Raw genomic sequence first — 9,940 nt, 5'->3', positions numbered from 1 at the left:
AGCAAAGTATTTTGCTAAATTTGCTTCATTTTTATATACATATCATTTTTCATTTGAGTGAAAATATTATTTACAGAAGAAAGGAGTTACAATGGAGCCACTATTTGCCCCAGCGTATGCAAATTTGTATATGTTGCAGTTTGGACAATATATCTTGTATGATCCAGTCCATTCACTTCAGTGTTAGGACTGGTCGCTACAGGCAACAGTCATCTTGGCACCTATAGCCTCCAAGCTGAAACTGTTCCCTTCACTGCAGTAATACACCTCACTTTTCCATTTCTCCAGATCTCATTTGGCACTGATCAGATATCAGCTTTTGGGTGCTCCTGAGCTCAATACTCTTGATTTACAAATCTTTTGGTCAGATAAAATACAGTTGCATAAGTTCCACTTACCTGTAACAGTAGATGTTCTTAGAACACACAGGCTTACTGACATATGGGTAGTAGTGCCCTGCTACCCTCCCTTTGTCAGTCTGTCAAAGCACAGAACTCCTCCCACTGCCTGTCTATGAGGGTGAAGGACCAGTCACCTGACAGGACCAGGACAGCCATTCACACTCACAGACAGGCCCTTTCAGTTTTCTAGAGTCCAACAGGGTGTGTAGATGGAAGCACAAGCTTTGCAAACACCTAGTGTTCCAAACCAAAAGCCTCACACACACAACATAAGGTTGCTGAACCAACATGTAACAGTAGAGTCCAACTGGATGTGTAGATGGAAGCACAAGCTTTGCAAACACCTAGTGTTCCAAACCAAAAGCCTCACACACACAACATAAGGTTGCTGAACCAACATGTAACAGCAACTTTGACAACCAAGTATATACACCCAACAAAAGTGGGGTGGTGGAAGGGTACTGCCAGTAAGTCAGTGTGTTCTACAAGCAGCTACTGTTATAGCTAAGTGGAATTTACGCAGCCGTACTATGCTTAACAAACACACTGCTTAGTGGCATATGGGTAGATTCCCAAAGCCTATCGAACTTGAGAGGAGGAAGGACAAAGGTCCAGGGGCCCTTGGAGAATAGTCCTTATGAAGCCTGCTCTGGACCTAGAAAAGGCATCCAGAACAGAAGACCAAGTTGTTGCCTGTATAATACTAGAGTCCACTGCTTTCCCATATGCTACTGAAGAGGAAAAAGCCCTAGTGGAATGTGCCTTTACCTTGCCTAGATATGCCTTGTCTTGGTGGGTGTAACAAAAAAACAATACCAGAGGAGAAACAATGTGCAGTGGATTGCTTCAAGAGACAATTTGACCTTTCTGTATCCCAGAAAAGGAAATAAAAAGTGATCTGAAGTGGTTAACTTCATTTGGTCTGCAACCTGTGGGTATTGGATCCATCCTCGGATCCGAGCCAGCAGCTTTACCTAGCTAAAGATCCGAGCTCCTAGCTCCTCCCCTACTCATAATCCCCTGCTACACATCCCCCATCCTCAGATCTAGTTTGCCACGGCTTATAGCAGCTTCTAGAGACGAGCTCTTGGCGTGGGTGAGAGATTTCTAGTTTTATAAAACTTTAAAATCGTTTTTTTTTAGGAATTTCTGTGTTGTGTGTGTATGGTTTAGCCCCCTTTACCGACTAGTATACTTAGTTTAATATTTTTGAGGTAATTTTTCTTCAGATTTGTTTTTCAACCCTCCCCCTAGTGTGTGTGTGTGTGTGTAGTGTGATGGCCGAAGGGTCTAAAGCCATTTTTTCTAAATGCACTGAGTGTGGTCATAAGCTGTCCCCAGCCGATGGCCACACTCAGTGCGTTATTTGCCTGGGGGTGGCCCATTTATCCACCAGCTGCCAGGTCTGTGCAGCTTTCAACCCCCGGGCTATCAAGGATAGGAGGAACAAGCTAATCCTGGCGGGATTGTTGCCCCCGGATTCTTCTTCATCCTCTCCCTCTAAGGTACCGGTCGTGGTTGCGGCTTCCATGCCTTCCGATCCCCCTCCCTTGTTGGGGACTCCAACTCCCTCTGTTTCTCAGGGTGAGGGGGACTCTTCTTCCTCTTCTAAAGAGAAGAGGAGAGATAAGGACCGGCATAGGCATAAAAGGCGGGCTGAGTCTCATCCCTCGGCCCAACCAGCTAAGGTAGCTAGTCCCGCTAAGAGGGTCTCTGGTTCTCCTTGCTTTTCCCCGGAGCCGGAAGAGGAGTACCGGTCTCCCTCGAGGTGGCCCTCCAGGCCCGCCTCGGCGACCTCCTCCAGATCCACCAGAAGCTTGACCGACGCTGATTTGGACCGGATGATGCGTCATTTCTTGCAGGCTCAAATGCAGATGGGGTGCTCCAAGCCCCCCCCTCCGGGGGGGAGTTTGGCCCCTTTCTTTACCCCGATCGCTCCTTCTCCGACCCAGTATCGAGTTTCAGAGTCTTCGGATCCATGTCGTTTCGGACCCGGTATCCGTCGGCGCCGAAAGTCCTGGTTACTTCGATGCCGACTATGCCCTCGAGCGTGTCGGATCCTAGCTCTCGGGGCTGAGAGCCAAGCATCGGATCCGTGGGGGGAACTGTGCCTTCGGCACTGTTTAGTTCGGAGCACACTTTCCTCTCGGGTCCGACCGCTTCGGCTCCGATGCTGATCCCTGCATTGACGCCGAGGGGGCTGCTCTCAGAGCCAGGGGAGAGCGGTTCGCCCTCGGCGTTTGATATAGTGGAGAGGGTGCTGTCGAGGACTTCCAGATCCCCGGTCTGGGCTGCGGATCCATCCATCACCCCTGCGCATTTGGACCTGTCCTCCGTCATCCGGCCACAGGGACAGCCTGCATCGGCGCTCCAGTTGGTTCCCTTAGAGGAACAAGACCCCGTGGGTGAGCCCTCCTCGGATAGCCCCACCGAGGAGGTTCCTCACAAACGGAAGTGCAAAAGGAGGCACCTGGACTCCCCTGAGTCCCTCACAGAGGACATAGATTTGGAGAAGAGGGAAGGTTCTCCAAGGTCACCCCCTGAGGATGTCTCCTTTGGAGACATCATGGAAATGCTGCGAATCAGAGGAGGGTGGTCTGCCCAGAAATCTTCCTTGGATGAGTCTGTGTTTCTGGATGCGTTCGATGCAGGCCCATCTACTTCTTGGGTGTCCCCCCGGCTGACCCCCTGGTGAACTTAATTACCACCAGGGCTTGGAAGGAGCCGGACACCATGGCGCCAATTCCCAGAAGGCCAGGCAAGATACTTAGCCCCCCTTCTGATAGGCTGGCTTGGTCTAAAGGCTCTCCAGTGGATGCCATGGTGGTGGCGGCTGCCACCAAGAAGGAACTAGCGCAGGAGAGTTCCTTGGTCCACCCTCCAGATAAGGAATCTCGCACGTTGGACCGCATTGGAAAGCGGATGTTTGCTTCAGCTACCTTCTCTGTGAGGGCGCTGAACTATATGGCACACGTTATAAGACTCCAGCGAGACTTGATTAAGGAATACGCTGGGAGCCCCCCCCCCCCGGAGTCCATGGTGGCCAAGGACAAACGCACCTTCTCGACTCGCATGGCCACTCTGAAATCTATTACTAACACATCTATGCGGCTACTCTCCCATGCCATGGAGGGTGCAGCTAGAGCCAGCGGAGCAGGCATCGCTCTGCAGCGCCATGCCTGGCTCTGCCTTTGCGATTTTGCAGAACCCTTCAAGGCGTCCTTCGCTAACGTGCCCTTTGACGGTTCTACGCTCTTTGGCAAGACCGTCCGCGACACGCTGGTCCAAAGCGAGAAGGACGGGAAGACGCTGTCTGCCATCAGGAGCCACTTCTCTAATCTCCAACGGTCCTTCTCGAGGAACCAGAGGGGACAAAAGAAGATGTGGTTCCGGAAATCACAGCAGTCCCATCCCGCTTCGGATCCCTCGTCCTTCAGAGGCAGAGGAGGACAAGGTGGACGCCGGCCCAGAGGCAGAGGGGGGCCGAGGAATCTCGGGTCCCGAGAACCTTTCTCGGAGAGGCCCGCGCAACAGCCCTGAGGGCTTACTCGGCTGTCCCTCTCTGGAGGCCGTCGGGGGGGCATCTGTCGGAGCACCTCCAAACTTGGGAGTCTATTACAATGGACCGGTGGGTCCTCCGAATTATATCCAGAGGTTATTCCATTCCATTTCTGAGTCTTCCCCCTCCTATGAAATGCCTCCCCAATGTCCCACCCGATCAAAGGGAGGCGGCAGCTTCGGAAATTTCGAAGCTGTTAGAAAAAAGAGCCATCCAGCACGTTCCCCCAGGCCAGTCCGGATTGGGAAATTACTCCAGGTTTTTTTTAGTGCCAAAGAAGACGGGGGAACTGAGGCCTATACTAGACCTCTCATCTCTAAACTTGTTCATTCCCAAAGAGAAATTCCGGATGGTCACTCTGCAATCTATTCTCCCCTTCCTACGGGAGAATGACTGGATGTGCTCCATAGACCTCAAGGATGCGTACTACCACATTCTGATGGGCAGACGATCCAGGAGTTTCCTCTGCTTTCGGCTGGGAGCCAGTCACTTTCAGTTCAGGGCTCTTCCGTTCGGCCTCACCTCAGCCCCCAGGGTGTTCACCAAGGTCATGGCAGTGGTCGCAGCCCACCTGAGACTTCAGGGCATTCGGGTCTTTCCATACCTGGACGACTGGCTCCTCACCGCCTCCACCAGGCATCAGCTCTGCTTGGCCAGGGATTATACCCTGGCTCTTACTTAGCATCTAGGTATTACTGTAAACCTTCAAAAATCATTCCTTCACCCTGTGCAGATTCTGGAATTTATAGGGGCCAAGATAGATACACGCCATTCCAGGATCTTTCTAACAACAGACAGGTTGCGCAGTTTGTCTCTTCATGTTTTGGCAATTCTCCAGTCCTCAGCCCCACCTGCAGAATTAGTCCTGAGAGCTTTGGGCTCCATGGCAGCGGCCATCGGTCTGTCGCCCTTTGCGTGGCTGTGCATGAGAATCCTTCAATGGACTCTTCAGGTCCAATGGTCACTTTTCTGCACCCCTTGAACACCCCGATTCCCTTGAGCAGGGTTTGCAAGGACTCCCTTCTCTGGTGGCTACACTCTCAGGAGCTGTGAGAGGGGAGACCGTTCGTCATGCCGCAGCCCCAAGCCACGTTGACCACGGATGCTTCTCGCCTCGGGTGGGGGGGCATGCTATGGGCAGAACCGTCCAAGGCACGTGGGCTTCCTCAGAGACTGTTCTGCATATCACTGTCCTGGAGATGAGGGCGGTGCTTTTGGCGTTGCAAGTCCTACAAGACCTTTTTCCTCCGGGAAGTATTGCAATTCAGTCAGACAACATGGCTGTAGTCTGGTACATCAAGAAACAGGAAGGAACCAGATTTTATCCCCTTTGCCGAGAGGCCATGAGAGTTTGGGAATGGGCAATCTCCACCAACCGCTTTCTGGTAGCAACGCACATTCCGGGCCGGACCAACATCCTAGCGGACAAGCTAAGTCGCTTGATCCTCTCACCATACGAGTGGTCTCTAAACACGTTAGTAGCAAAACAGATCTTCCTCAAATGGGGTCTACCTTGCTGCGATCTTTTTGCTTCGCCGTCAAATATGAAGTGCAGCGAATATTTCGCTCTAATTCCCCCAGTAGGGGAGAGCCCCAGAGACGCTCTGGTTCATGCTTGGCCCCCCGGTCTCCTTTATGCTTATCCCCCGCTTCCGCTCATGATGAAGTTCCTGCAGAAAGCCCATCGGTTGGGGAACAAGATAATCCTCATAGCCCCATTCTGGCCTTGCCAGATCTGGTTCCCTTACCTGCGGTCTCACAGTGTAGTTCCTCCTTGGATCTTAGATCCCATTCCGGATCTGATTTCTCATCCTGCGGGATTACAACCCCCAAACCTGGGTGACCTCAAGCTCACGGCTTGGTTGATCCAGTTCCACTGATAGCAAGGACTCCCGGTATCTCGTCACCAGTGAAAGCCATTCTGGTAGCAGCACACAAACCTTCTACCAGAAAAAATCTACGGTAGTAAATGGAAACGTTTTTCCATTTGGGCCAAAGACAGAGGCTTGGACCCTTTTACTGTCCCTATCCTGACGATTCTTGAATTTCTGTCCCATATCTTTCATCAGGGAGCCAGTGCATCTATGGTTAAAGTACAGTTGGCAGCCATCTCTCATTTTCATGTGTGGGATGATGTAGGATCACTGGCTTCCACCAGGATTTGCAGAACCTGTTTTAAAAGGTGCTTTTCTGTTAAAACCGCCAGTTAAGTCTGCGATCCCACCATGGGACTTAACAATGGTCCTACAGGCTTTGACGGGCCCTCCTTTAGAACCAGCCGCGTCAGCTCAGTTGAAATTTTTATCTTGGAAAACAGCCTTCCTGGTTGCAGTTACTTCAGCCAGGAGAGTGTCTGAGCTTCAAGCCCTGTGTATGAAACCCCCTTATCTAATATTTCAGGACTAATCCTTCCTTCCTCCCTAAAGTAGCCTCTGAGTCGAATATTAATCAGTCTATTAATCTGCCAGTGTTTTTCCCAATTTCCAGAACAAAGGGGAATACACACTACACAAATTGGATGTGCATAGACAACTGCGTTTTTATTTGCACAGGACAGAGACTAACCGTAAATCTAATGAATTGTTTGTGTCCTTTGCCAAGTCTTCTTTGGGTAAGCCTATTACCAAAGTGACATTAGCCAACTGGATTTCACAATGCATCATTCAAGCCTATTTAGCTTCGAACAAACCGATACCTTTGGGAATCCATGCTCATTCAACCCGATCCATAGCTACCTCTGCAGCATTCTGGTCTAGAGTCCCTATAGACGACGTATGTTCAGCAGCTACTTGGTCCTCCTCTCATACATTAATTTCCCATTATAAATTGGATATGATTTCCAGGAGTAGGGCTTCCTTTGGCTCCGCGGTGCTCCGGAGTATTCTTCCTTGAGGGCCGCCCAAGGTTTCTAGGTAGCTGGGGACTCTGTCCCACAGGTTGCAGACCAAATGAAGTTAACCACTTCAGATAAAGAAGTTATGTACTCACCATAACGTTCCATCTGGGTGGGTAACTTCATTTGTCTGCATCCAACCCCCCCTCCATTCCCCCTAACCAGTTTTGTGCTTCTTAACCAAGGAGAGGATTGTCCATTCTGTTAGGCAGTAGGTTACTGGCCTCTTTCGAGGGTCTTGTGGAGTCCCTATAGGCAAACTCGATCTGAGGATGGGGGATGTGTAGCACGGGATTATGGGTAGGGGGAGGAGCTAGGAGTTCGGATCTTTATCTAGGTAAAGCTGCCGGCTCGGATCCGAGGACGGATCCGATACCCACAGGTTGCAGACAAATGAAGCTACCCACTCAGATGGAACGTTATGGTGAGTACATAACATCTTTTTTTGACCTTCCTAAAGGACTTTGTTCTGTCAGGGTAGTACCTGAGCTGCCTATGTAGATCCAAGGTAAGAAGTGAATTCTGAAACCACTTTTGGCATGAAAGAAGGATTATTGCATAACTCAACCCTATCGCTGTGGAAAATCGGGTAAGGTTGTCCCACCATGAGAGCTTACAGCTCAAAAACTTGTCTTGCAGTAAGCAAAATAGTTTTTCCTGTTAAGAACATGAGGTCATTGTGAGCTGCTGGTTCAGAAGATGGTAAGGTCAGTTTTTCAAGAATGTAATTTAGGTCTCACGAACAAAGAATTTGCTTGCAAGGGGGTCTCATATGAAATACACCTTTTCTGAACTGTTTTACCAAAAGAGAAGAAGAATGAGGAGAATCCATTGTCAGGCAAGCAGAGATGGACACTAAATGCAGCTTAATGGAAGCATACAATAAGCCATCCTGAAGTAGCACATGCAAATATTTTAAAACCAGAGGGCTATTAACCTCAATGGACACTTAGTTTCCATTTAGGCACTACTTAGAAAACCCCATCCATTTATAAACATAAGAGTTTCTAATAGCAGGATGTGAAGTTGTTCAATCTCACCGTTTGTTCTTACACGTGGATACAGAGCCGATCCATCATCTCTGAGTCGGCCGTTTTCCAAGCTCAAGATCTTTCAGTAGCTCGAGGCACAGCACATATCCCATGATATCTGACTGACCCTCAGATCTAGTTTGCCGCTGCAATGGATCGCAAGTCTTCAGTGTGCTCGAGCCAGTATTTCTACAGCTAAGTTTACCTTATATATATATATATATATATATATATATATATATATCTGTTTTTCTACCAGTATTATCTGTTATACTTTTCTTTTTTAGGGCTTTGTCCCTTTTTAGAGTGTTTTATTAGAGCGAGTTGCTCTTGGGCCTTGCCTTCTCTTAAGTTGGTTACATCATTTGCTATAGTTGTGCAGGGATCTTTCTTTTCTCCTATCCCACTTTCGGCAAGATTGTTTTTTGAATATTATTGGATTGTACTGTTGTACTTATATTATCAGGGATCTGATAATTGTGCTTTTCCTTGGATATGATGGCTGACCAAAAGCAAAAGTCCAGAGTTAAAAGATGTGACTGTGGCCAAAAAATGTCAATAACAGATAACCACATTTCTTGTGTTTATTGTTTGGGACCTCTCCATTTGTAGGAGGATTATTCAATCTGCCACTCTTTTAGTGGCAAAGTTCTGTTAGAGAGACGTAGGAAACGTATTGATCCTGAGTTTCAAGAAGCTTTGGACAAGTCCAACCAGACCTCCAAGTCTTCAAAAGGGTCGAAGTTGTCTCGAGTGTCGTCAGAGCCTAAGTCTTAGGCTCTGAGCAGCTCTGTTAAGGTGCGGTCACCGGTTCCTAGGTCTTCAGAACTGTGTGCCAAACCGATGATTCGGAGCCAGCCTTTGGTTTTGGAGCCGGTATGGGAGACTTTAAAATCTCCAATACTTAGTCTGTAGCTTCTTCAGCCCCTTCGACCCACTCTTCAAGGATGTCAGATATTGATGTGGACCTTGTGGTGCAGAGGCTCTTGGAGAACCCGGCATTGGCTAAACTGCTCTCGACTTCATCCCAACTGGGTTCGAGCCCTGTTCCCGCCCCATTGCCTGTGACTACTCCTCCTCCGAGCCTACCCAGGCCTTCAGAGCCAGACATTGAAGATCTGATGGTTGTGGAACCCGTGGAGCCGGGTCTTGTTCCAGTGACTTCGGTTCCACCCACCCTGACCTTTTCAGTACTGTCAGAAGAGTCTCGGATCCAACACTCTCTCGTCGGTCCCGGGGGGAGAGTCGAACCTACGCATCGGTTACGACTCTTCCCCTCGGGGTTTCGGCACAGGTGAGCTCATCTCCATCCTCGGGTTCGGAGCCCTCGGCCTCGGCTCCTGTGAGGCCTTCGTCTTCCTCAGAACCGGTGGCCTCCTCGGGCTGAGAGTCCGGGGCCTTTGATGCCATGAGGAGGGTGTTGTCTGTTCAGACCCACACTACAGGTCTCTCCTCTTCCTCCCTGAAGATGCTGAGTTCTGCCTCTTCACCTAAAGCACCTACTAAGCGACAAGACCCAGAGCCTCAGGTATCCCCTTTGGGTGAACCCTGCTGTACTGAGACTTCACCAGCCGTCCCCACTGATGAAGTTCCCAGAAGTACACTCTGCAAGAGGAGGCATTTGGATTCCCCTCAGGAATCCTTGACATCAGACACCAACTTAGAGGAATCTGAAGGGTCCCCTCAGTCCCCCTCGGAGGATGTCTCCTTTGTGGACATCTTAGAAATACTTGAGCAGAAGGGCGACTGGTAGTCCATTCGCCCTACCGAGGATGAGTCGGTGCTCCTGAAGGCCTTTGGGTCTCAGCCCTCCACCTCCTGGGTTACTCCGCCCTTCGACGATTTAATGGATCTGGTCACTCGAAGGGCGTGGGAGTCCCTTGACACCATAGGAACCAGTCCCTCGGAGGCCCAATAAATTCATCACAGCCCCTCAAGAAAAATCGTTCCTCACCAAAGGAGTCTCTGTTGATGCCATGGTGGTGGCGTCGGCCACCAAGAAAGAGATGTCAGAGACTTCTTCTGCTGTCCATTCTCCTAATAAGGATTCCATGAT

Source organism: Protopterus annectens, chromosome 5.part1 (assembly GCF_019279795.1).
Source record: "Protopterus annectens isolate FY-2018-M chromosome 5.part1, PAN1.0, whole genome shotgun sequence".
In the NCBI taxonomy this organism is placed as follows: Eukaryota; Metazoa; Chordata; order Ceratodontiformes; family Protopteridae; genus Protopterus; species Protopterus annectens.
The sequence above is the reverse complement of the archived record's forward strand: the minus strand, read 5'-3'. Positions refer to the sequence as shown.